A 24,956-nucleotide genomic window follows, 5' to 3' on the forward strand; every position below is an offset into this window, starting at 1 on the left:
TAAGAAATCAGCAAAAATTAACTATCTCATTACTGGTCATATAGATGAGAGAGGAAATGAACCTAACGTTTAAATTGTGGATGGGAAACAACAGTTTTTAGTTTTCAGCTTCAATACATATGTTTATGAATAATTGATTTCTTTATATAGTCTTATCGCTATCTAGACGGATATAGCTATGTATAAATAGATGCATACTTATACGTTGATAAGTATCAGTATAAAACATTGACGTTATGTTTTTCCAAGACCAAATTCTAAGAAATGGGTGAAATAGTAAATCTCATAATTCAAGCAGGTCCCACCGAGATTTGAACTCGGATCGCGGGATTCAGAGTCCAGAGTGCTAACCATTACACCATGGAACCCTCCCATACATGAGTCATTTTTCCATTGAGACAAAAGAGAGCGCATTAGTGCGGGGGCATTTCTTACATTGATGAAACGATATCTCTGTTGAATGCTCATAGTGTAAAGAGCTATAATGTGATTTGATTCTGTTCAGATACATTCTCCTTAACAGTGTTAAATATGCAAACGTTTATCAGGATAGGCAAGTTATATCATAATGATCATCTTTGACTGTAACATATTAAAACATTTTACATTTCCAAACTAATACACCCATTTCTTTGTCTCTCACATGGGATGCGCCAAAGAGCAATGATTGGCACGTTGGACTTTGCATGCAAAGGTACCAGTCCAAATCTTGGGGGTACTATTTTATTACTCTTGACCTTTTCTATTTCTGTCACCTTTGTTTATTGATAGCTCAAATCCAACACCAGTAGGTTGAAAGAGACAATTATTGATTCCTTTCAAAACGTCCATCAGCTTGAACAAGTTACAGAAATACAAACATTATAATACGTTTACATCACATTCCTACACAAAATAGTGTGACATTAAGAAATCCTATCCTGTTTTTCTGAAATGCATTTCAGAGGCCTGATTCCCAGCATCCCTTTTTGAAGCTTTCTGCGCTATTGATAAGGCGAATTTAGCACATTTTGAAAGAGAAGTGTTCTTAAATCAAACCTAGAGAACCACAATGACGGTATCATTCAGATAGTACAAATGTTTTTGTATATTAGTATGGAAATTGTGAAATAAAACGTTTTTCATGCTGATTTTCAACAGTCGATCTGCAATCGTGAAACATAAGCTTTTGCTTGGAGGCCTCACAGGTACTGATCTAATTTTCTCTTTTAAGATTATTCACAAATCATATGATATGCTTTGTATAAATCAACTATATTGTTAGATCAAAATTGAGTAAAAAGTGACTATCTCAATTTCATGACATATAGAAGAGTAAGGAGAAGAAGCTCATGTTTCAAATGTGGAGAGGCAACAACTTTTCATTATTTTCACCTCTACTAATTATATGCATTTTTATAATGTATGTGTTTATGTTGTCCTATAAATATACAGAGACATATAGCAAGATATAGGGAGATACATACGTGTAAAGTGGATATGTACAAGTTTATAAGTAAATGAGATGTTTTTCCAATTAATAATTCTAAGAACTGAATGGAAAAAGAAAATCGTAAAGTTTAGATAAGTCCCACTGTGATTTGTACTCAGATCCCGGTTTTCAGAGTCTAGAGTGCTAAGCATGATACCATCAAACCACCTGTACCAGGTTGAGCTTTTCATTTTGAGAGAAGAGATTGCATTCACGGGGGAATCTTATATTTTATTGCAAAATCGTATCTCACATAAAAAGTACTGTTCAACAGAGTGATAGCGTTACTTGAGTCCTCTGGGCAACATCCTTCCCTAACATAGTTCAATATGCAAAAGTTGAACAGAATAGAAAAGTAATAACATTCTGTTGGTCTTTGACTGTAGAACATTAAAAACTTTGAAATGTTCACATTGCTGCAGCAATTTGCTCCCTTGTCACATGGGAGGTTCCATGGTGTAATGGTTAGCACTTTGGACTTTGAATCCAAGGATCCGTGTTCAAATCTCGGTGGGACCACTTTCATGACTGTTGATCAAATCTTTTTCTGTCAAGTGTATTCATAAATATCACAAATCTAACACGGGTAGAGTGAAACATTAATTTATTGATTGTATTCTGAAAGTCTATTCGATGTGAGCAAATGATAGAACTTTTAGAAAACATGGAAATTAAATGGCTCAAAATAATGAGACATTTTGCGAGCTGACTCTGTTTTCTCAAACTCATCACAGGGGGCTGATGCAAGATATTACTTTCTTAAATCTTACTGTTATTGATAAGGGGAAGATGGAACTTTTTAATTGGAAATCCTTCATTAAAACAAAACTTGAGGAATCAAATTGTGTATTATGGGGACAGAAGATATGACGTTTTAATAACAATCGTGAAATTCAGACACACATATATTTACACTCTGATTTTCTAAAGTAAATCCATAACCATAAAGTAAAATCTTTCGAAAGACGTGTCAAAGGTAATAATCTGAATTTCTCTTTCAAAGAAATTCACAATTAAATGCACTGTGTAAGTCAAGCATGTTGTCATATAAGAAATCAGCAAAAATTAACTATCTCATTACTGGTCATATAGATGAGAGAGGAAATGAACCTAACGTTTAAATTGTGGATGGGAAACAACAGTTTTTAGTTTTCAGCTTCAATACATATGTTTATGAATAATTGATTTCTTTATATAGTCTTATCGCTATCTAGACGGATATAGCTATGTATAAATAGATGCATACTTATACGTTGATAAGTATCAGTATAAAACATTGACGTTATGTTTTTCCAAGACCAAATTCTAAGAAATGGGTGAAATAGTAAATCTCATAATTCAAGCAGGTCCCACCGAGATTTGAACTCGGATCGCAGGATTCAGAGTCCAGAGTGCTAACCATTACACCATGGAACCCTCCCATACATGAGTAATTTTTCCATTGAGACAAAAGAGAGCGCATTAGTGCGGGGGCATTTCTTACATTGATGAAACGATATCTCTGTTGAATGCTCATAGTGTAAAGAGCTATAATGTGATTTGATTCTGTTCAGATACATTCTCCTTAACAGTGTTAAATATGCAAACGTTTATCAGGATAGGCAAGTTATATCATAATGATCATCTTTGACTGTAACATATTAAAACATTTTACATTTCCAAACTAATACACCCATTTCTTTGTCTCTCACATGGGATGCGCCAAAGAGCAATGATTGGCACGTTGGACTTTGCATGCAAAGGTACCAGTCCAAATCTTGGGGGTACTATTTTATTACTCTTGACCTTTTCTATTTCTGTCACCTTTGTTTATTGATAGCTCAAATCCAACACCAGTAGGTTGAAAGAGACAATTATTGATTCCTTTCAAAACGTCCATCAGCTTGAACAAGTTACAGAAATACAAACATTATAATACGTTTACATCACATTCCTACACAAAATAGTGTGACATTAAGAAATCCTATCCTGTTTTTCTGAAATGCATTTCAGAGGCCTGATTCCCAGCATCCCTTTTTGAAGCTTTCTGCGCTATTGATAAGGCGAATTTAGCACATTTTGAAAGAGAAGTGTTCTTAAATCAAACCTAGAGAACCACAATGACGGTATCATTCAGATAGTACAAATGTTTTTGTATATTAGTATGGAAATTGTGAAATAAAACGTTTTTCATGCTGATTTTCAACAGTCGATCTGCAATCGTGAAACATAAGCTTTTGCTTGGAGGCCTCACAGGTACTGATCTAATTTTCTCTTTTAAGATTATTCACAAATCATATGATATGCTTTGTATAAATCAACTATATTGTTAGATCAAAATTGAGTAAAACGTGACTATCTCAATTTCATGACATATAGAAGAGTAAGGAGAAGAAGCTCATGTTTCAAATGTGGAGAGGCAACAACTTTTCATTATTTTCACCTCTACTAATTATATGCATTTTTATAATGTATGTGTTTATGTTGTCCTATAAATATACAGAGACATATAGCAAGATATAGGGAGATACATACGTGTAAAGTGGATATGTACAAGTTTATAAGTAAATGAGATGTTTTTCCAATTAATAATTCTAAGAACTGAATGGAAAAAGAAAATCGTAAAGTTTAGATAAGTCCCACTGTGATTTGTACTCAGATCCCGGTTTTCAGAGTCTAGAGTGCTAAGCATGATACCATCAAACCACCTGTACCAGGTTGAGCTTTTCATTTTGAGAGAAGAGATTGCATTCACGGGGGAATCTTATATTTTATTGAAAAATCGTATCTCACATAAAAAGTACTGTTCAACAGAGTGATAGCGTTACTTGAGTCCTCTGGGCAACATCCTTCCCTAACATAGTTCAATATGCAAAAGTTGAACAGAATAGAAAAGTAATAACATTCTGTTGGTCTTTGACTGTAGAACATTAAAAACTTTGAAATGTTCACATTGCTGCAGCAATTTGCTCCCTTGTCACATGGGAGGTTCCATGTTGTAATGGTTAGCACTTTGGACTTTGAATCCAAGGATCCGAGTTCAAATCTCGGTGGGACCACTTTCATGACTGTTGATCAAATCTTTTTCTGTCAAGTGTATTCATAAATATCACAAATCTAACACGGGTAGAGTGAAACATTAATTTATTGATTGTATTCTGAAAGTCTATTCGATGTGAGCAAATGATAGAACTTTTAGAAAACATGGAAATTAAATGGCTCAAAATAATGAGACATTTTGCGAGCTGACTCTGTTTTCTCAAACTCATCACAGGGGGCTGATGCAAGATATTACTTTCTTAAATCTTACTGTTATTGATAAGGGGAAGATGGAACTTTTTAATTGGAAATCCTTCATTAAAACAAAACTTGAGGAATCAAATTGTGTATTATGGGGACAGAAGATATGACGTTTTGAATAACAATCGTGAAATTCAGACACACATATATTTACACTCTGATTTTCTAAAGTAAATCCATAACCATAAAGTAAAATCTTTCGAAAGACGTGTCAAAGGTAATAATCTGAATTTCTCTTTCAAAGAAATTCACAATTAAATGCACTGTGTAAGTCAAGCATGTTGTCATATAAGAAATCAGCAAAAATTAACTATCTCATTACTGGTCATATAGATGAGAGAGGAAATGAACCTAACGTTTAAATTGTGGATGGGAAACAACAGTTTTTAGTTTTCAGCTTCAATACATATGTTTATGAATAATTGATTTCTTTATATAGTCTTATCGCTATCTAGACGGATATAGCTATGTATAAATAGATGCATACTTATACGTTGATAAGTATCAGTATAAAACATTGACGTTATGTTTTTCCAAGACCAAATTCTAAGAAATGGGTGAAATAGTAAATCTCATAATTCAAGCAGGTCCCACCGAGATTTGAACTCGGATCGCGGGATTCAGAGTCCAGAGTGCTAACCATTACACCATGGAACCCTCCCATACATGAGTAATTTTTCCATTGAGACAAAAGAGAGCGCATTAGTGCGGGGGCATTTCTTACATTGATGAAACGATATCTCTGTTGAATGCTCATAGTGTAAAGAGCTATAATGTGATTTGATTCTGTTCAGATACATTCTCCTTAACAGTGTTAAATATGCAAACGTTTATCAGGATAGGCAAGTTATATCATAATGATCATCTTTGACTGTAACATATTAAAACATTTTACATTTCCAAACTAATACACCCATTTCTTTGTCTCTCACATGGGATGCGCCAAAGAGCAATGATTGGCACGTTGGACTTTGCATGCAAAGGTACCAGTCCAAATCTTGGGGGTACTATTTTATTACTCTTGACCTTTTCTATTTCTGTCACCTTTGTTTATTGATAGCTCAAATCCAACACCAGTAGGTTGAAAGAGACAATTATTGATTCCTTTCAAAACGTCCATCAGCTTGAACAAGTTACAGAAATACAAACATTATAATACGTTTACATCACATTCCTACACAAAATAGTGTGACATTAAGAAATCCTATCCTGTTTTTCTGAAATGCATTTCAGAGGCCTGATTCCCAGCATCCCTTTTTGAAGCTTTCTGCGCTATTGATAAGGCGAATTTAGCACATTTTGAAAGAGAAGTGTTCTTAAATCAAACCTAGAGAACCACAATGACGGTATCATTCAGATAGTACAAATGTTTTTGTATATTAGTATGGAAATTGTGAAATAAAACGTTTTTCATGCTGATTTTCAACAGTCGATCTGCAATCGTGAAACATAAGCTTTTGCTTGGAGGCCTCACAGGTACTGATCTAATTTTCTCTTTTAAGATTATTCACAAATCATATGATATGCTTTGTATAAATCAACTATATTGTTAGATCAAAATTGAGTAAAAAGTGACTATCTCAATTTCATGACATATAGAAGAGTAAGGAGAAGAAGCTCATGTTTCAAATGTGGAGAGGCAACAACTTTTCATTATTTTCACCTCTACTAATTATATGCATTTTTATAATGTATGTGTTTATGTTGTCCTATAAATATACAGAGACATATAGCAAGATATAGGGAGATACATACGTGTAAAGTGGATATGTACAAGTTTATAAGTAAATGAGATGTTTTTCCAATTAATAATTCTAAGAACTGAATGGAAAAAGAAAATCGTAAAGTTTAGATAAGTCCCACTGTGATTTGTACTCAGATCCCGGTTTTCAGAGTCTAGAGTGCTAAGCATGATACCATCAAACCACCTGTACCAGGTTGAGCTTTTCATTTTGAGAGAAGAGATTGCATTCACGGGGGAATCTTATATTTTATTGCAAAATCGTATCTCACATAAAAAGTACTGTTCAACAGAGTGATAGCGTTACTTGAGTCCTCTGGGCAACATCCTTCCCTAACATAGTTCAATATGCAAAAGTTGAACAGAATAGAAAAGTAATAACATTCTGTTGGTCTTTGACTGTAGAACATTAAAAACTTTGAAATGTTCACATTGCTGCAGCAATTTGCTCCCTTGTCACATGGGAGGTTCCATGGTGTAATGGTTAGCACTTTGGACTTTGAATCCAAGGATCCGTGTTCAAATCTCGGTGGGACCACTTTCATGACTGTTGATCAAATCTTTTTCTGTCAAGTGTATTCATAAATATCACAAATCTAACACGGGTAGAGTGAAACATTAATTTATTGATTGTATTCTGAAAGTCTATTCGATGTGAGCAAATGATAGAACTTTTAGAAAACATGGAAATTAAATGGCTCAAAATAATGAGACATTTTGCGAGCTGACTCTGTTTTCTCAAACTCATCACAGGGGGCTGATGCAAGATATTACTTTCTTAAATCTTACTGTTATTGATAAGGGGAAGATGGAACTTTTTAATTGGAAATCCTTCATTAAAACAAAACTTGAGGAATCAAATTGTGTATTATGGGGACAGAAGATATGACGTTTTGAATAACAATCGTGAAATTCAGACACACATATATTTACACTCTGATTTTCTAAAGTAAATCCATAACCATAAAGTAAAATCTTTCGAAAGACGTGTCAAAGGTAATAATCTGAATTTCTCTTTCAAAGAAATTCACAATTAAATGCACTGTGTAAGTCAAGCATGTTGTCATATAAGAAATCAGCAAAAATTAACTATCTCATTACTGGTCATATAGATGAGAGAGGAAATGAACCTAACGTTTAAATTGTGGATGGGAAACAACAGTTTTTAGTTTTCAGCTTCAATACATATGTTTATGAATAATTGATTTCTTTATATAGTCTTATCGCTATCTAGACGGATATAGCTATGTATAAATAGATGCATACTTATACGTTGATAAGTATCAGTATAAAACATTGACGTTATGTTTTTCCAAGACCAAATTCTAAGAAATGGGTGAAATAGTAAATCTCATAATTCAAGCAGGTCCCACCGAGATTTGAACTCGGATCGCGGGATTCAGAGTCCAGAGTGCTAACCATTACACCATGGAACCCTCCCATACATGAGTAATTTTTCCATTGAGACAAAAGAGAGCGCATTAGTGCGGGGGCATTTCTTACATTGATGAAACGATATCTCTGTTGAATGCTCATAGTGTAAAGAGCTATAATGTGATTTGATTCTGTTCAGATACATTCTCCTTAACAGTGTTAAATATGCAAACGTTTATCAGGATAGGCAAGTTATATCATAATGATCATCTTTGACTGTAACATATTAAAACATTTTACATTTCCAAACTAATACACCCATTTCTTTGTCTCTCACATGGGATGCGCCAAAGAGCAATGATTGGCACGTTGGACTTTGCATGCAAAGGTACCAGTCCAAATCTTGGGGGTACTATTTTATTACTCTTGACCTTTTCTATTTCTGTCACCTTTGTTTATTGATAGCTCAAATCCAACACCAGTAGGTTGAAAGAGACAATTATTGATTCCTTTCAAAACGTCCATCAGCTTGAACAAGTTACAGAAATACAAACATTATAATACGTTTACATCACATTCCTACACAAAATAGTGTGACATTAAGAAATCCTATCCTGTTTTTCTGAAATGCATTTCAGAGGCCTGATTCCCAGCATCCCTTTTTGAAGCTTTCTGCGCTATTGATAAGGCGAATTTAGCACATTTTGAAAGAGAAGTGTTCTTAAATCAAACCTAGAGAACCACAATGACGGTATCATTCAGATAGTACAAATGTTTTTGTATATTAGTATGGAAATTGTGAAATAAAACGTTTTTCATGCTGATTTTCAACAGTCGATCTGCAATCGTGAAACATAAGCTTTTGCTTGGAGGCCTCACAGGTACTGATCTAATTTTCTCTTTTAAGATTATTCACAAATCATATGATATGCTTTGTATAAATCAACTATATTGTTAGATCAAAATTGAGTAAAAAGTGACTATCTCAATTTCATGACATATAGAAGAGTAAGGAGAAGAAGCTCATGTTTCAAATGTGGAGAGGCAACAACTTTTCATTATTTTCACCTCTACTAATTATATGCATTTTTATAATGTATGTGTTTATGTTGTCCTATAAATATACAGAGACATATAGCAAGATATAGGGAGATACATACGTGTAAAGTGGATATGTACAAGTTTATAAGTAAATGAGATGTTTTTCCAATTAATAATTCTAAGAACTGAATGGAAAAAGAAAATCGTAAAGTTTAGATAAGTCCCACTGTGATTTGTACTCAGATCCCGGTTTTCAGAGTCTAGAGTGCTAAGCATGATACCATCAAACCACCTGTACCAGGTTGAGCTTTTCATTTTGAGAGAAGAGATTGCATTCACGGGGGAATCTTATATTTTATTGAAAAATCGTATCTCACATAAAAAGTACTGTTCAACAGAGTGATAGCGTTACTTGAGTCCTCTGGGCAACATCCTTCCCTAACATAGTTCAATATGCAAAAGTTGAACAGAATAGAAAAGTAATAACATTCTGTTGGTCTTTGACTGTAGAACATTAAAAACTTTGAAATGTTCACATTGCTGCAGCAATTTGCTCCCTTGTCACATGGGAGGTTCCATGTTGTAATGGTTAGCACTTTGGACTTTGAATCCAAGGATCCGAGTTCAAATCTCGGTGGGACCACTTTCATGACTGTTGATCAAATCTTTTTCTGTCAAGTGTATTCATAAATATCACAAATCTAACACGGGTAGAGTGAAACATTAATTTATTGATTGTATTCTGAAAGTCTTTTCGATGTGAGCAAATGATAGAACTTTTAGAAAACATGGAAATTAAATGGCTCAAAATAATGAGACATTTTGCGAGCTGACTCTGTTTTCTCAAACTCATCACAGGGGGCTGATGCAAGATATTACTTTCTTAAATCTTACTGTTATTGATAAGGGGAAGATGGAACTTTTTAATTGGAAATCCTTCATTAAAACAAAACTTGAGGAATCAAATTGTGTATTATGGGGACAGAAGATATGACGTTTTGAATAACAATCGTGAAATTCAGACACACATATATTTACACTCTGATTTTCTAAAGTAAATCCATAACCATAAAGTAAAATCTTTCGAAAGACGTGTCAAAGGTAATAATCTGAATTTCTCTTTCAAAGAAATTCACAATTAAATGCACTGTGTAAGTCAAGCATGTTGTCATATAAGAAATCAGCAAAAATTAACTATCTCATTACTGGTCATATAGATGAGAGAGGAAATGAACCTAACGTTTAAATTGTGGATGGGAAACAACAGTTTTTAGTTTTCAGCTTCAATACATATGTTTATGAATAATTGATTTCTTTATATAGTCTTATCGCTATCTAGACGGATATAGCTATGTATAAATAGATGCATACTTATACGTTGATAAGTATCAGTATAAAACATTGACGTTATGTTTTTCCAAGACCAAATTCTAAGAAATGGGTGAAATAGTAAATCTCATAATTCAAGCAGGTCCCACCGAGATTTGAACTCGGATCGCGGGATTCAGAGTCCAGAGTGCTAACCATTACACCATGGAACCCTCCCATACATGAGTAATTTTTCCATTGAGACAAAAGAGAGCGCATTAGTGCGGGGGCATTTCTTACATTGATGAAACGATATCTCTGTTGAATGCTCATAGTGTAAAGAGCTATAATGTGATTTGATTCTGTTCAGATACATTCTCCTTAACAGTGTTAAATATGCAAACGTTTATCAGGATAGGCAAGTTATATCATAATGATCATCTTTGACTGTAACATATTAAAACATTTTACATTTCCAAACTAATACACCCATTTCTTTGTCTCTCACATGGGATGCGCCAAAGAGCAATGATTGGCACGTTGGACTTTGCATGCAAAGGTACCAGTCCAAATCTTGGGGGTACTATTTTATTACTCTTGACCTTTTCTATTTCTGTCACCTTTGTTTATTGATAGCTCAAATCCAACACCAGTAGGTTGAAAGAGACAATTATTGATTCCTTTCAAAACGTCCATCAGCTTGAACAAGTTACAGAAATACAAACATTATAATACGTTTACATCACATTCCTACACAAAATAGTGTGACATTAAGAAATCCTATCCTGTTTTTCTGAAATGCATTTCAGAGGCCTGATTCCCAGCATCCCTTTTTGAAGCTTTCTGCGCTATTGATAAGGCGAATTTAGCACATTTTGAAAGAGAAGTGTTCTTAAATCAAACCTAGAGAACCACAATGACGGTATCATTCAGATAGTACAAATGTTTTTGTATATTAGTATGGAAATTGTGAAATAAAACGTTTTTCATGCTGATTTTCAACAGTCGATCTGCAATCGTGAAACATAAGCTTTTGCTTGGAGGCCTCACAGGTACTGATCTAATTTTCTCTTTTAAGATTATTCACAAATCATATGATATGCTTTGTATAAATCAACTATATTGTTAGATCAAAATTGAGTAAAAAGTGACTATCTCAATTTCATGACATATAGAAGAGTAAGGAGAAGAAGCTCATGTTTCAAATGTGGAGAGGCAACAACTTTTCATTATTTTCACCTCTACTAATTATATGCATTTTTATAATGTATGTGTTTATGTTGTCCTATAAATATACAGAGACATATAGCAAGATATAGGGAGATACATACGTGTAAAGTGGATATGTACAAGTTTATAAGTAAATGAGATGTTTTTCCAATTAATAATTCTAAGAACTGAATGGAAAAAGAAAATCGTAAAGTTTAGATAAGTCCCACTGTGATTTGTACTCAGATCCCGGTTTTCAGAGTCTAGAGTGCTAAGCATGATACCATCAAACCACCTGTACCAGGTTGAGCTTTTCATTTTGAGAGAAGAGATTGCATTCACGGGGGAATCTTATATTTTATTGCAAAATCGTATCTCACATAAAAAGTACTGTTCAACAGAGTGATAGCGTTACTTGAGTCCTCTGGGCAACATCCTTCCCTAACATAGTTCAATATGCAAAAGTTGAACAGAATAGAAAAGTAATAACATTCTGTTGGTCTTTGACTGTAGAACATTAAAAACTTTGAAATGTTCACATTGCTGCAGCAATTTGCTCCCTTGTCACATGGGAGGTTCCATGTTGAAATGGTTAGCACTTTGGACTTTGAATCCAAGGATCCGAGTTCAAATCTCGGTGGGACCACTTTCATGACTGTTGATCAAATCTTTTTCTGTCAAGTGTATTCATAAATATCACAAATCTAACACGGGTAGAGTGAAACATTAATTTATTGATTGTATTCTGAAAGTCTATTCGATGTGAGCAAATGATAGAACTTTTAGAAAACATGGAAATTAAATGGCTCAAAATAATGAGACATTTTGCGAGCTGACTCTGTTTTCTCAAACTCATCACAGGGGGCTGATGCAAGATATTACTTTCTTAAATCTTACTGTTATTGATAAGGGGAAGATGGAACTTTTTAATTGGAAATCCTTCATTAAAACAAAACTTGAGGAATCAAATTGTGTATTATGGGGACAGAAGATATGACGTTTTAATAACAATCGTGAAATTCAGACACACATATATTTACACTCTGATTTTCTAAAGTAAATCCATAACCATAAAGTAAAATCTTTCGAAAGACGTGTCAAAGGTAATAATCTGAATTTCTCTTTCAAAGAAATTCACAATTAAATGCACTGTGTAAGTCAAGCATGTTGTCATATAAGAAATCAGCAAAAATTAACTATCTCATTACTGGTCATATAGATGAGAGAGGAAATGAACCTAACGTTTAAATTGTGGATGGGAAACAACAGTTTTTAGTTTTCAGCTTCAATACATATGTTTATGAATAATTGATTTCTTTATATAGTCTTATCGCTATCTAGACGGATATAGCTATGTATAAATAGATGCATACTTATACGTTGATAAGTATCAGTATAAAACATTGACGTTATGTTTTTCCAAGACCAAATTCTAAGAAATGGGTGAAATAGTAAATCTCATAATTCAAGCAGGTCCCACCGAGATTTGAACTCGGATCGCGGGATTCAGAGTCCAGAGTGCTAACCATTACACCATGGAACCCTCCCATACATGAGTAATTTTTCCATTGAGACAAAAGAGAGCGCATTAGTGCGGGGGCATTTCTTACATTGATGAAACGATATCTCTGTTGAATGCTCATAGTGTAAAGAGCTATAATGTGATTTGATTCTGTTCAGATACATTCTCCTTAACAGTGTTAAATATGCAAACGTTTATCAGGATAGGCAAGTTATATCATAATGATCATCTTTGACTGTAACATATTAAAACATTTTACATTTCCAAACTAATACACCCATTTCTTTGTCTCTCACATGGGATGCGCCAAAGAGCAATGATTGGCACGTTGGACTTTGCATGCAAAGGTACCAGTCCAAATCTTGGGGGTACTATTTTATTACTCTTGACCTTTTCTATTTCTGTCACCTTTGTTTATTGATAGCTCAAATCCAACACCAGTAGGTTGAAAGAGACAATTATTGATTCCTTTCAAAACGTCCATCAGCTTGAACAAGTTACAGAAATACAAACATTATAATACGTTTACATCACATTCCTACACAAAATAGTGTGACATTAAGAAATCCTATCCTGTTTTTCTGAAATGCATTTCAGAGGCCTGATTCCCAGCATCCCTTTTTGAAGCTTTCTGCGCTATTGATAAGGCGAATTTAGCACATTTTGAAAGAGAAGTGTTCTTAAATCAAACCTAGAGAACCACAATGACGGTATCATTCAGATAGTACAAATGTTTTTGTATATTAGTATGGAAATTGTGAAATAAAACGTTTTTCATGCTGATTTTCAACAGTCGATCTGCAATCGTGAAACATAAGCTTTTGCTTGGAGGCCTCACAGGTACTGATCTAATTTTCTCTTTTAAGATTATTCACAAATCATATGATATGCTTTGTATAAATCAACTATATTGTTAGATCAAAATTGAGTAAAAAGTGACTATCTCAATTTCATGACATATAGAAGAGTAAGGAGAAGAAGCTCATGTTTCAAATGTGGAGAGGCAACAACTTTTCATTATTTTCACCTCTACTAATTATATGCATTTTTATAATGTATGTGTTTATGTTGTCCTATAAATATACAGAGACATATAGCAAGATATAGGGAGATACATACGTGTAAAGTGGATATGTACAAGTTTATAAGTAAATGAGATGTTTTTCCAATTAATAATTCTAAGAACTGAATGGAAAAAGAAAATCGTAAAGTTTAGATAAGTCCCACTGTGATTTGTACTCAGATCCCGGTTTTCAGAGTCTAGAGTGCTAAGCATGATACCATCAAACCACCTGTACCAGGTTGAGCTTTTCATTTTGAGAGAAGAGATTGCATTCACGGGGGAATCTTATATTTTATTGCAAAATCGTATCTCACATAAAAAGTACTGTTCAACAGAGTGATAGCGTTACTTGAGTCCTCTGGGCAACATCCTTCCCTAACATAGTTCAATATGCAAAAGTTGAACAGAATAGAAAAGTAATAACATTCTGTTGGTCTTTGACTGTAGAACATTAAAAACTTTGAAATGTTCACATTGCTGCAGCAATTTGCTCCCTTGTCACATGGGAGGTTCCATGGTGTAATGGTTAGCACTTTGGACTTTGAATCCAAGGATCCGTGTTCAAATCTCGGTGGGACCACTTTCATGACTGTTGATCAAATCTTTTTCTGTCAAGTGTATTCATAAATATCACAAATCTAACACGGGTAGAGTGAAACATTAATTTATTGATTGTATTCTGAAAGTCTATTCGATGTGAGCAAATGATAGAACTTTTAGAAAACATGGAAATTAAATGGCTCAAAATAATGAGACATTTTGCGAGCTGACTCTGTTTTCTCAAACTCATCACAGGGGGCTGATGCAAGATATTACTTTCTTAAATCTTACTGTTATTGATAAGGGGAAGATGGAACTTTTTAATTGGAAATCCTTCATTAAAACAAAACTTGAGGAATCAAATTGTGTATTATGGGGACAGAAGATATGACGTTTTAATAACAATCGTGAAATTCAGACACACATATATTTACACTCTGATTTTCTAAAGTAAATCCATAACCATAAAGTAAAATCTTTCGAAAGACGTGTCAAAGGTAATAATCTGAATTTCTCTTTCAAAGAAATTCACAATTAAATGCACTGTGTAAGTCAAGCATGTTGTCATATAAGAAATCAGCAAAAATTAACTATCTCATTACTGGTCATATAGATGAGAGAGGAAATGAACCTAACGTTTAAATTGTGGATGGGAAACAACAGTTTTTAGTTTTCAGCTTCAATACATATGTTTATGAATAATTGATTTCTTTATATAGTCTTATCGCTATCTAGACGGATATAGCTATGTATAAATAGATGCATACTTATACGTTGATAAGTATCAGTATAAAACATTGACGTTATGTTTTTCCAAGACCAAATTCTAAGAAATGGGTGAAATAGTAAATCTCATAATTCAAGCAGGTCCCACCGAGATTTGAACTCGGATCGCGGGATTCAGAGTCCAGAGTGCTAACCATTACACCATGGAACCCTCCCATACATGAGTAATTTTTCCATTGAGACAAAAGAGAGCGCATTAGTGCGGGGGCATTTCTTACATTGATGAAACGATATCTCTGTTGAATGCTCATAGTGTAAAGAGCTATAATGTGATTTGATTCTGTTCAGATACATTCTCCTTAACAGTGTTAAATATGCAAACGTTTATCAGGATAGGCAAGTTATATCATAATGATCATCTTTGACTGTAACATATTAAAACATTTTACATTTCCAAACTAATACACCCATTTCTTTGTCTCTCACATGGGATGCGCCAAAGAGCAATGATTGGCACGTTGGACTTTGCATGCAAAGGTACCAGTCCAAATCTTGGGGGTACTATTTTATTACTCTTGACCTTTTCTATTTCTGTCACCTTTGTTTATTGATAGCTCAAATCCAACACCAGTAGGTTGAAAGAGACAATTATTGATTCCTTTCAAAACGTCCATCAGCTTGAACAAGTTACAGAAATACAAACATTATAATACGTTTACATCACATTCCTACACAAAATAGTGTGACATTAAGAAATCCTATCCTGTTTTTCTGAAATGCATTTCAGAGGCCTGATTCCCAGCATCCCTTTTTGAAGCTTTCTGCGCTATTGATAAGGCGAATTTAGCACATTTTGAAAGAGAAGTGTTCTTAAATCAAACCTAGAGAACCACAATGACGGTATCATTCAGATAGTACAAATGTTTTTGTATATTAGTATGGAAATTGTGAAATAAAACGTTTTTCATGCTGATTTTCAACAGTCGATCTGCAATCGTGAAACATAAGCTTTTGCTTGGAGGCCTCACAGGTACTGATCTAATTTTCTCTTTTAAGATTATTCACAAATCATATGATATGCTTTGTATAAATCAACTATATTGTTAGATCAAAATTGAGTAAAAAGTGACTATCTCAATTTCATGACATATAGAAGAGTAAGGAGAAGAAGCTCATGTTTCAAATGTGGAGAGGCAACAACTTTTCATTATTTTCACCTCTACTAATTATATGCATTTTTATAATGTATGTGTTTATGTTGTCCTATAAATATACAGAGACATATAGCAAGATATAGGGAGATACATACGTGTAAAGTGGATATGTACAAGTTTATAAGTAAATGAGATGTTTTTCCAATTAATAATTCTAAGAACTGAATGGAAAAAGAAAATCGTAAAGTTTAGATAAGTCCCACTGTGATTTGTACTCAGATCCCGGTTTTCAGAGTCTAGAGTGCTAAGCATGATACCATCAAACCACCTGTACCAGGTTGAGCTTTTCATTTTGAGAGAAGAGATTGCATTCACGGGGGAATCTTATATTTTATTGAAAAATCGTATCTCACATAAAAAGTACTGTTCAACAGAGTGATAGCGTTACTTGAGTCCTCTGGGCAACATCCTTCCCTAACATAGTTCAATATGCAAAAGTTGAACAGAATAGAAAAGTAATAACATTCTGTTGGTCTTTGACTGTAGAACATTAAAAACTTTGAAATGTTCACATTGCTGCAGCAATTTGCTCCCTTGTCACATGGGAGGTTCCATGTTGTAATGGTTAGCACTTTGGACTTTGAATCCAAGGATCCGAGTTCAAATCTCGGTGGGACCACTTTCATGACTGTTGATCAAATCTTTTTCTGTCAAGTGTATTCATAAATATCACAAATCTAACACGGGTAGAGTGAAACATTAATTTATTGATTGTATTCTGAAAGTCTATTCGATGTGAGCAAATGATAGAACTTTTAGAAAACATGGAAATTAAATGGCTCAAAATAATGAGACATTTTGCGAGCTGACTCTGTTTTCTCAAACTCATCACAGGGGGCTGATGCAAGATATTACTTTCTTAAATCTTACTGTTATTGATAAGGGGAAGATGGAACTTTTTAATTGGAAATCCTTCATTAAAACAAAACTTGAGGAATCAAATTGTGTATTATGGGGACAGAAGATATGACGTTTTGAATAACAATCGTGAAATTCAGACACACATATATTTACACTCTGATTTTCTAAAGTAAATCCATAACCATAAAGTAAAATCTTTCGAAAGACGTGTCAAAGGTAATAATCTGAATTTCTCTTTCAAAGAAATTCACAATTAAATGCACTGTGTAAGTCAAGCATGTTGTCATATAAGAAATCAGCAAAAATTAACTATCTCATTACTGGTCATATAGATGAGAGAGGAAATGAACCTAACGTTTAAATTGTGGATGGGAAACAACAGTTTTTAGTTTTCAGCTTCAATACATATGTTTATGAATAATTGATTTCTTTATATAGTCTTATCGCTATCTAGACGGATATAGCTATGTATAAATAGATGCATACTTATACGTTGATAAGTATCAGTATAAAACATTGACGTTATGTTTTTCCAAGACCAAATTCTAAGAAATGGGTGAAATAGTAAATCTCATAATTCAAGCAGGTCCCACCGAGATTTGAACTCGGATCGCGGGATTCAGAGTCCAGAGTGCTAACCATTACACCATGGAACCCTCCCATACATGAGTAATTTTTCCATTGAGACAAAAGAGAGCGCATTAGTGCGGGGGCATTTCTTACATTGATGAAACGATATCTCTGTTGAATGCTCATAGTGTAAAGAGCTATAATGTGATTTGATTCTGTTCAGATACATTCTCCTTAACAGTGTTAAATATGCAAACGTTTATCAGGATAGGCAAGTTATATCATAATGATCATCTTTGACTGTAACATATTAAAACATTTTACATTTCCAAACTAATACACCCATTTCTTTGTCTCTCACATGGGATGCGCCAAAGAGCAATGATTGGCACGTTGGACTTTGCATGCAAAGGTACCAGTCCAAATCTTGGGGGTACTATTTTATTACTCTTGACCTTTTCTATTTCTGTCACCTTTGTTTATTGATAGCTCAAATCCAACACCAGTAGGTTGAAAGAGACAATTATTGATTCCTTTCAAAACGTCCATCAGCTTGAACAAGTTACAGAAATACAAACATTATAATACGTTTACATCACATTCCTACACAAAATAGTGTGACATTAAGAAATCCTATCCTGTTTTTCTGAAATGCATTTCAGAGGCCTGATTCCCAGCATCCCTTTTTGAAGCTTTCTGCGCTATTGATAAGGCGAATTTAGCACATTTTGAAAGAGAAGTGTTCTTAAATCAAACCTAGAGAACCACAATGACGGTATCATTCAGATAGTACAAATGTTTTTGTATATTAGTATGGAAATTGTGAAATAAAACGTTTTTCATGCTGATTTTCAACAGTCGATCTGCAATCGTGAAACATAAGCTTTTGCTTGGAGGCCTCACAGGTACTGATCTAATTTTCTCTTTTAAGATTATTCACAAATCATATGATATGCTTTGTATAAATCAACTATATTGTTAGATCAAAATTGAGTAAAAAGTGACTATCTCAATTTCATGACATATAGAAGAGTAAGGAGAAGAAGCTCATGTTTCAAATGTGGAGAGGCAACAACTTTTCATTATTTTCACCTCTACTAATTATATGCATTTTTATAATGTATGTGTTTATGTTGTCCTATAAATATACAGAGACATATAGCAAGATATAGGGAGATACATACGTGTAAAGTGGATATGTACAAGTTTATAAGTAAATGAGATGTTTTTCCAATTAATAATTCTAAGAACTGAATGGAAAAAGAAAATCGTAAAGTTTAGATAAGTCCCACTGTGATTTGTACTCAGATCCCGGTTTTCAGAGTCTAGAGTGCTAAGCATGATACCATCAAACCACCTGTACCAGGTTGAGCTTTTCATTTTGAGAGAAGAGATTGCATTCACGGGGGAATCTTATATTTTATTGCAAAATCGTATCTCACATAAAAAGTACTGTTCAACAGAGTGATAGCGTTACTTGAGTCCTCTGGGCAACATCCTTCCCTAACATAGTTCAATATGCAAAAGTTGAACAGAATAGAAAAGTAATAACATTCTGTTGGTCTTTGACTGTAGAACATTAAAAACTTTGAAATGTTCACATTGCTGCAGCAATTTGCTCCCTTGTCACATGGGAGGTTCCATGTTGAAATGGTTAGCACTTTGGACTTTGAATCCAAGGATCCGAGTTCAAATCTCGGTGGGACCACTTTCATGACTGTTGATCAAATCTTTTTCTGTCAAGTGTATTCATAAATATCACAAATCTAACACGGGTAGAGTGAAACATTAATTTATTGATTGTATTCTGAAAGTCTATTCGATGTGAGCAAATGATAGAACTTTTAGAAAACATGGAAATTAAATGGCTCAAAATAATGAGACATTTTGCGAGCTGACTCTGTTTTCTCAAACTCATCACAGGGGGCTGATGCAAGATATTACTTTCTTAAATCTTACTGTTATTGATAAGGGGAAGATGGAACTTTTTAATTGGAAATCCTTCATTAAAACAAAACTTGAGGAATCAAATTGTGTATTATGGGGACAGAAGATATGACGTTTTAATAACAATCGTGAAATTCAGACACACATATATTTACACTCTGATTTTCTAAAGTAAATCCATAACCATAAAGTAAAATCTTTCGAAAGACGTGTCAAAGGTAATAATCTGAATTTCTCTTTCAAAGAAATTCACAATTAAATGCACTGTGTAAGTCAAGCATGTTGTCATATAAGAAATCAGCAAAAATTAACTATCTCATTACTGGTCATATAGATGAGAGAGGAAATGAACCTAACGTTTAAATTGTGGATGGGAAACAACAGTTTTTAGTTTTCAGCTTCAATACATATGTTTATGAATAATTGATTTCTTTATATAGTCTTATCGCTATCTAGACGGATATAGCTATGTATAAATAGATGCATACTTATACGTTGATAAGTATCAGTATAAAACATTGACGTTATGTTTTTCCAAGACCAAATTCTAAGAAATGGGTGAAATAGTAAATCTCATAATTCAAGCAGGTCCCACCGAGATTTGAACTCGGATCGCGGGATTCAGAGTCCAGAGTGCTAACCATTACACCATGGAACCCTCCCATACATGAGTAATTTTTCCATTGAGACAAAAGAGAGCGCATTAGTGCGGGGGCATTTCTTACATTGATGAAACGATATCTCTGTTGAATGCTCATAGTGTAAAGAGCTATAATGTGATTTGATTCTGTTCAGATACATTCTCCTTAACAGTGTTAAATATGCAAACGTTTATCAGGATAGGCAAGTTATATCATAATGATCATCTTTGACTGTAACATATTAAAACATTTTACATTTCCAAACTAATACACCCATTTCTTTGTCTCTCACATGGGATGCGCCAAAGAGCAATGATTGGCACGTTGGACTTTGCATGCAAAGGTACCAGTCCAAATCTTGGGGGTACTATTTTATTACTCTTGACCTTTTCTATTTCTGTCACCTTTGTTTATTGATAGCTCAAATCCAACACCAGTAGGTTGAAAGAGACAATTATTGATTCCTTTCAAAACGTCCATCAGCTTGAACAAGTTACAGAAATACAAACATTATAATACGTTTACATCACATTCCTACACAAAATAGTGTGACATTAAGAAATCCTATCCTGTTTTTCTGAAATGCATTTCAGAGGCCTGATTCCCAGCATCCCTTTTTGAAGCTTTCTGCGCTATTGATAAGGCGAATTTAGCACATTTTGAAAGAGAAGTGTTCTTAAATCAAACCTAGAGAACCACAATGACGGTATCATTCAGATAGTACAAATGTTTTTGTATATTAGTATGGAAATTGTGAAATAAAACGTTTTTCATGCTGATTTTCAACAGTCGATCTGCAATCGTGAAACATAAGCTTTTGCTTGGAGGCCTCACAGGTACTGATCTAATTTTCTCTTTTAAGATTATTCACAAATCATATGATATGCTTTGTATAAATCAACTATATTGTTAGATCAAAATTGAGTAAAAAGTGACTATCTCAATTTCATGACATATAGAAGAGTAAGGAGAAGAAGCTCATGTTTCAAATGTGGAGAGGCAACAACTTTTCATTATTTTCACCTCTACTAATTATATGCATTTTTATAATGTATGTGTTTATGTTGTCCTATAAATATACAGAGACATATAGCAAGATATAGGGAGATACATACGTGTAAAGTGGATATGTACAAGTTTATAAGTAAATGAGATGTTTTTCCAATTAATAATTCTAAGAACTGAATGGAAAAAGAAAATCGTAAAGTTTAGATAAGTCCCACTGTGATTTGTACTCAGATCCCGGTTTTCAGAGTCTAGAGTGCTAAGCATGATACCATCAAACCACCTGTACCAGGTTGAGCTTTTCATTTTGAGAGAAGAGATTGCATTCACGGGGGAATCTTATATTTTATTGAAAAATCGTATCTCACATAAAAAGTACTGTTCAACAGAGTGATAGCGTTACTTGAGTCCTCTGGGCAACATCCTTCCCTAACATAGTTCAATATGCAAAAGTTGAACAGAATAGAAAAGTAATAACATTCTGTTGGTCTTTGACTGTAGAACATTAAAAACTTTGAAATGTTCACATTGCTGCAGCAATTTGCTCCCTTGTCACATGGGAGGTTCCATGTTGTAATGGTTAGCACTTTGGACTTTGAATCCAAGGATCCGAGTTCAAATCTCGGTGGGACCACTTTCATGACTGTTGATCAAATCTTTTTCTGTCAAGTGTATTCATAAATATCACAAATCTAACACGGGTAGAGTGAAACATTAATTTATTGATTGTATTCTGAAAGTCTATTCGATGTGAGCAAATGATAGAACTTTTAGAAAACATGGAAATTAAATGGCTCAAAATAATGAGACATTTTGCGAGCTGACTCTGTTTTCTCAAACTCATCACAGGGGGCTGATGCAAGATATTACTTTCTTAAATCTTACTGTTATTGATAAGGGGAAGATGGAACTTTTTAATTGGAAATCCTTCATTAAAACAAAACTTGAGGAATCAAATTGTGTATTATGGGGACAGAAGATATGACGTTTTGAATAACAATCGTGAAATTCAGACACACATATATTTACACTCTGATTTTCTAAAGTAAATCCATAACCATAAAGTAAAATCTTTCGAAAGACGTGTCAAAGGTAATAATCTGAATTTCTCTTTCAAAGAAATTCACAATTAAATGCACTGTGTAAGTCAAGCATGTTGTCATATAAGAAATCAGCAAAAATTAACTATCTCATTACTGGTCATATAGATGAGAGAGGAAATGAACCTAACGTTTAAATTGTGGATGGGAAACAACAGTTTTTAGTTTTCAGCTTCAATACATATGTTTATGAATAATTGATTTCTTTATATAGTCTTATCGCTATCTAGACGGATATAGCTATGTATAAATAGATGCATACTTATACGTTGATAAGTATCAGTATAAAACATTGACGTTATGTTTTTCCAAGACCAAATTCTAAGAAATGGGTGAAATAGTAAATCTCATAATTCAAGCAGGTCCCACCGAGATTTGAACTCGGATCGCGGGATTCAGAGTCCAGAGTGCTAACCATTACACCATGGAACCCTCCCATACATGAGTAATTTTTCCATTGAGACAAAAGAGAGCGCATTAGTGCGGGGGCATTTCTTACATTGATGAAACGATATCTCTGTTGAATGCTCATAGTGTAAAGAGCTATAATGTGATTTGATTCTGTTCAGATACATTCTCCTTAACAGTGTTAAATATGCAAACGTTTATCAGGATAGGCAAGTTATATCATAATGATCATCTTTGACTGTAACATATTAAAACATTTTACATTTCCAAACTAATACACCCATTTCTTTGTCTCTCACATGGGATGCGCCAAAGAGCAATGATTGGCACGTTGGACTTTGCATGCAAAGGTACCAGTCCAAATCTTGGGGGTACTATTTTATTACTCTTGACCTTTTCTATTTCTGTCACCTTTGTTTATTGATAGCTCAAATCCAACACCAGTAGGTTGAAAGAGACAATTATTGATTCCTTTCAAAACGTCCATCAGCTTGAACAAGTTACAGAAATACAAACATTATAATACGTTTACATCACATTCCTACACAAAATAGTGTGACATTAAGAAATCCTATCCTGTTTTTCTGAAATGCATTTCAGAGGCCTGATTCCCAGCATCCCTTTTTGAAGCTTTCTGCGCTATTGATAAGGCGAATTTAGCACATTTTGAAAGAGAAGTGTTCTTAAATCAAACCTAGAGAACCACAATGACGGTATCATTCAGATAGTACAAATGTTTTTGTATATTAGTATGGAAATTGTGAAATAAAACGTTTTTCATGCTGATTTTCAACAGTCGATCTGCAATCGTGAAACATAAGCTTTTGCTTGGAGGCCTCACAGGTACTGATCTAATTTTCTCTTTTAAGATTATTCACAAATCATATGATATGCTTTGTATAAATCAACTATATTGTTAGATCAAAATTGACTAAAAAGTGACTATCTCAATTTCATGACATATAGAAGAGTAAGGAGAAGAAGCTCATGTTTCAAATGTGGAGAGGCAACAACTTTTCATTATTTTCACCTCTACTAATTATATGCATTTTTATAATGTATGTGTTTATGTTGTCCTATAAATATACAGAGACATATAGCAAGATATAGGGAGATACATACGTGTAAAGTGGATATGTACAAGTTTATAAGTAAATGAGATGTTTTTCCAATTAATAATTCTAAGAACTGAATGGAAAAAGAAAATCGTAAAGTTTAGATAAGTCCCACTGTGATTTGTACTCAGATCCCGGTTTTCAGAGTCTAGAGTGCTAAGCATGATACCATCAAACCACCTGTACCAGGTTGAGCTTTTCATTTTGAGAGAATAGATTGCATTCACGGGGGAATCTTATATTTTATTGCAAAATCGTATCTCACATAAAAAGTACTGTTCAACAGAGTGATAGCGTTACTTGAGTCCTCTGGGCAACATCCTTCCCTAACATAGTTCAATATGCAAAAGTTGAACAGAATAGAAAAGTAATAACATTCTGTTGGTCTTTGACTGTAGAACATTAAAAACTTTGAAATGTTCACATTGCTGCAGCAATTTGCTCCCTTGTCACATGGGAGGTTCCATGTTGTAATGGTTAGCACTTTGGACTTTGAATCCAAGGATCCGAGTTCAAATCTCGGTGGGACCACTTTCATGACTGTTGATCAAATCTTTTTCTGTCAAGTGTATTCATAAATATCACAAATCTAACACGGGTAGAGTGAAACATTAATTTATTGATTGTATTCTGAAAGTCTATTCGATGTGAGCAAATGATAGAACTTTTAGAAAACATGGAAATTAAATGGCTCAAAATAATGAGACATTTTGCGAGCTGACTCTGTTTTCTCAAACTCATCACAGGGGGCTGATGCAAGATATTACTTTCTTAAATCTTACTGTTATTGATAAGGGGAAGATGGAACTTTTTAATTGGAA

The 24,956-nt window shown here is 33.9% G+C and overlaps 20 non-coding genes across 20 annotated transcripts; 10 read left to right on the forward strand and 10 right to left on the reverse strand.

Moving 5' to 3' along the window:
• Window positions 1–296: 296 nt before the first annotated feature.
• Window positions 297–368, reverse strand: TRNAQ-CUG (transfer RNA glutamine (anticodon CUG)). Its single transcript has one exon. It is a non-coding gene; the product is annotated as a tRNA-Gln (tRNA).
• Window positions 369–1,918: 1,550 nt separating this feature from the next.
• On the forward strand, window positions 1,919–1,990 carry TRNAQ-UUG (transfer RNA glutamine (anticodon UUG)). The gene has a single exon. It is a non-coding gene; the product is annotated as a tRNA-Gln (tRNA).
• An 825-nt stretch (window positions 1,991–2,815) lies between these two features.
• On the reverse strand, window positions 2,816–2,887 carry TRNAQ-CUG (transfer RNA glutamine (anticodon CUG)). Its single transcript has one exon. It is a non-coding gene; the product is annotated as a tRNA-Gln (tRNA).
• A 1,550-nt stretch (window positions 2,888–4,437) lies between these two features.
• On the forward strand, window positions 4,438–4,509 carry TRNAQ-UUG (transfer RNA glutamine (anticodon UUG)). The gene has a single exon. It is a non-coding gene; the product is annotated as a tRNA-Gln (tRNA).
• Window positions 4,510–5,335: 826 nt separating this feature from the next.
• Window positions 5,336–5,407, reverse strand: TRNAQ-CUG (transfer RNA glutamine (anticodon CUG)). Its single transcript has one exon. It is a non-coding gene; the product is annotated as a tRNA-Gln (tRNA).
• Window positions 5,408–6,957: 1,550 nt separating this feature from the next.
• TRNAQ-UUG (transfer RNA glutamine (anticodon UUG)) lies at window positions 6,958–7,029 on the forward strand. The gene has a single exon. It is a non-coding gene; the product is annotated as a tRNA-Gln (tRNA).
• Window positions 7,030–7,855: 826 nt separating this feature from the next.
• TRNAQ-CUG (transfer RNA glutamine (anticodon CUG)) lies at window positions 7,856–7,927 on the reverse strand. Its single transcript has one exon. It is a non-coding gene; the product is annotated as a tRNA-Gln (tRNA).
• A 1,550-nt stretch (window positions 7,928–9,477) lies between these two features.
• TRNAQ-UUG (transfer RNA glutamine (anticodon UUG)) lies at window positions 9,478–9,549 on the forward strand. Its single transcript has one exon. It is a non-coding gene; the product is annotated as a tRNA-Gln (tRNA).
• An 826-nt stretch (window positions 9,550–10,375) lies between these two features.
• On the reverse strand, window positions 10,376–10,447 carry TRNAQ-CUG (transfer RNA glutamine (anticodon CUG)). Its single transcript has one exon. It is a non-coding gene; the product is annotated as a tRNA-Gln (tRNA).
• A 1,550-nt stretch (window positions 10,448–11,997) lies between these two features.
• TRNAQ-UUG (transfer RNA glutamine (anticodon UUG)) lies at window positions 11,998–12,069 on the forward strand. The gene has a single exon. It is a non-coding gene; the product is annotated as a tRNA-Gln (tRNA).
• Window positions 12,070–12,894: 825 nt separating this feature from the next.
• TRNAQ-CUG (transfer RNA glutamine (anticodon CUG)) lies at window positions 12,895–12,966 on the reverse strand. The gene has a single exon. It is a non-coding gene; the product is annotated as a tRNA-Gln (tRNA).
• Window positions 12,967–14,516: 1,550 nt separating this feature from the next.
• Window positions 14,517–14,588, forward strand: TRNAQ-UUG (transfer RNA glutamine (anticodon UUG)). The gene has a single exon. It is a non-coding gene; the product is annotated as a tRNA-Gln (tRNA).
• An 825-nt stretch (window positions 14,589–15,413) lies between these two features.
• TRNAQ-CUG (transfer RNA glutamine (anticodon CUG)) lies at window positions 15,414–15,485 on the reverse strand. Its single transcript has one exon. It is a non-coding gene; the product is annotated as a tRNA-Gln (tRNA).
• A 1,550-nt stretch (window positions 15,486–17,035) lies between these two features.
• TRNAQ-UUG (transfer RNA glutamine (anticodon UUG)) lies at window positions 17,036–17,107 on the forward strand. Its single transcript has one exon. It is a non-coding gene; the product is annotated as a tRNA-Gln (tRNA).
• An 826-nt stretch (window positions 17,108–17,933) lies between these two features.
• On the reverse strand, window positions 17,934–18,005 carry TRNAQ-CUG (transfer RNA glutamine (anticodon CUG)). Its single transcript has one exon. It is a non-coding gene; the product is annotated as a tRNA-Gln (tRNA).
• Window positions 18,006–19,555: 1,550 nt separating this feature from the next.
• On the forward strand, window positions 19,556–19,627 carry TRNAQ-UUG (transfer RNA glutamine (anticodon UUG)). The gene has a single exon. It is a non-coding gene; the product is annotated as a tRNA-Gln (tRNA).
• An 825-nt stretch (window positions 19,628–20,452) lies between these two features.
• On the reverse strand, window positions 20,453–20,524 carry TRNAQ-CUG (transfer RNA glutamine (anticodon CUG)). Its single transcript has one exon. It is a non-coding gene; the product is annotated as a tRNA-Gln (tRNA).
• Window positions 20,525–22,074: 1,550 nt separating this feature from the next.
• TRNAQ-UUG (transfer RNA glutamine (anticodon UUG)) lies at window positions 22,075–22,146 on the forward strand. The gene has a single exon. It is a non-coding gene; the product is annotated as a tRNA-Gln (tRNA).
• An 826-nt stretch (window positions 22,147–22,972) lies between these two features.
• TRNAQ-CUG (transfer RNA glutamine (anticodon CUG)) lies at window positions 22,973–23,044 on the reverse strand. Its single transcript has one exon. It is a non-coding gene; the product is annotated as a tRNA-Gln (tRNA).
• Window positions 23,045–24,594: 1,550 nt separating this feature from the next.
• On the forward strand, window positions 24,595–24,666 carry TRNAQ-UUG (transfer RNA glutamine (anticodon UUG)). The gene has a single exon. It is a non-coding gene; the product is annotated as a tRNA-Gln (tRNA).
• The last annotated feature ends 290 nt before the right edge of the window (window positions 24,667–24,956 follow it).

This window comes from Lissotriton helveticus, chromosome 4_1 (assembly GCF_964261635.1).
Source record: "Lissotriton helveticus chromosome 4_1, aLisHel1.1, whole genome shotgun sequence".
Lineage (NCBI taxonomy): Eukaryota > Metazoa > Chordata > Amphibia > Caudata > Salamandridae > Lissotriton > Lissotriton helveticus.